This window comes from Sinocyclocheilus rhinocerous, unplaced genomic scaffold (genome assembly GCF_001515625.1).
Source record: "Sinocyclocheilus rhinocerous isolate Xijiao unplaced genomic scaffold, SAMN03320098_v1.1 scaffold653, whole genome shotgun sequence".
Lineage (NCBI taxonomy): Eukaryota > Metazoa > Chordata > Actinopteri > Cypriniformes > Cyprinidae > Sinocyclocheilus > Sinocyclocheilus rhinocerous.
Genome location: NW_015642815.1, coordinates 97,124 through 99,024, shown reverse-complemented (window position 1 = coordinate 99,024; position 1,901 = coordinate 97,124). Strand labels below are relative to the sequence as shown.

General features: G+C 37.2%; 1 protein-coding gene across 1 annotated transcript in view; it reads left to right on the top strand.

Annotated features, from left to right (window-relative positions):
- Positions 1–955: 955 nt before the first annotated feature.
- The window catches only part of LOC107756529 (membrane-spanning 4-domains subfamily A member 4A-like), a 7,326-nt gene continuing 6,380 nt past the window's right edge, over positions 956–1,901 (top strand). Inside the window, exon 1 of the mRNA XM_016573682.1 lies at positions 956–1,120. The gene's annotated coding sequence lies outside the window, so the exon portion shown is untranslated. The remainder of the gene's footprint in view (positions 1,121–1,901) is intronic.

The window sequence follows — 1,901 nt, the reverse complement described above, 5'->3', positions numbered from 1 at the left end:
GAATATCAGTAACGATATCTGAATACTGAAAGAAATAGTTAGCAGTACACCAAACCCGATCGCAAACTAACACTCGGTATGTGAATTATCAGCTATTCTGTCCATTCAGTTTATTAACAGAACAAATAAATCTCACATTGGACACGAAAATTGTAGGTTTTGTTTGGATATTTACATATCTTATTTATCTAAAAGAGAAATCATAAGCAATACTCACGTATCCTGGCTTGAAGAAGAATAACGGCCCAACGGTCTGTTAAAATTTAAAATGCGCTTCGGAACAGTGACGAGTACATGTCGTCCAGTGGTTGTCCAAACAGCCTAAGCACAACCTTCAGCAATGGCCCTGAACCGTGGTTGAATGGCAACATTGTGACAACGCAGTAACAACCTCAACGACACAACGTAGAACCAACAACCTTTTAGCCATGTTGTTACAACGTTGCTAAAAGGTTGGCTACGTTGAGGCAACGTTCTGTGTTTGTTGGGTGCATTCAGGGAAACTCTTTCTTGTATTGCTTTAATATGCAGTCTTCACTGAAACTCATTCAACGTCCTACAGGGAGAGACTAAAGACTAAAAACTTAAAAATATGACAACTAGCATCTGGTTATGATCGCTATTAAGATGTTTCTCACGTTATCTAACTGCAAATATAGCATAACTGCCTATTATCTAAAACTAAACATTAACTATAACGCGTTCCACAAAATACAACTACTGGCCAGATTTCCGAGAGGTAAACTAATGCGTTAAAATGCCAAAAACTGCTGTAATTTCCTCTACTTTCTGGCAAGTGTGCTTGAGAAGCGCTGAAATGAATGGGCTTCAGTGCTGGAACTATTGGCTGCTCCGTGACACGCTTTACTTCCGCATTCCTCAGAGTTGCGACACTTCCATAGGCTGCAATATGAACTGTTTCTCAACGGCTCTGGGTCAGTTGCCTGCTATGAACTTCCCAAATCACGTGGTGATCGCTGTCGCAACTCTCTCGCTCTCAACGGCTCTGATTTACAGGGGTTTCACATGTAAATCGAAACTAAGTTTGAGTTCGTCGTGGGATAAGACACCATTTCTCAACGCTGTAAACCAAAGCTTACAACTTCTGTCTTATTTATCGGTAAGTATGTCCTTCTCATAACTTACATCAGGCTGTCATATAAATGTCACGATATTAGTATGTTTGGTATACTTCTAGTTGAAAGGTTTTTACACTCGAGGAGTCGGGGGCAATTTATCACAAATTGTATTTATTATTCTGCGAATTCGAGTCCATTATGATTCAGGGTCATTCTATGGAAATGACAATTTTTCTGTCCCTAGCCTTAACAGAAATATTACACCTAAAAAACACTTTAGGGCTACAATTTGTTTATACTTTCAAATGAAACATGTTATTTGAACAGTTATACCTTCTTGAGCCATCAATGTGGCAATATTTGTTTTGTTTTTTTAAATTAATTATACCATGAGTATACCATGATTGACAGCATGTGGTTTGATACCTTGCAGCAGACTTTTTGTAAAATGCATTTTTCATGAAAATTGTTGAAAAAAAGATCAGTAACACCAGTGACTCCCATTTATAGATCAACTTCATTCAAAGCTATTCATCCAGTTCTTCTGCATGAAATAGCACTAAGATTTCGTGATTCTAACTTTCCTTTATCATTGTTAATCCTCCTTTGGTCAGTTATGGCTAAATTGAGTGTAGCTGAGAAGCAGCGACTTTACAGACAGTGTCTTTGTACATTTGTACACGAGTTGTTTTGGTTAAATTTTTTATTTTTAAATGCTGTTTATGTTCTTTTACTAACTGCTTTCACTAATTGCCAAATGTAACAATTTAGTCTCATCTACGTAATTATAGTTGAAGAATAAGGATCTTTGGTCTTATGTAT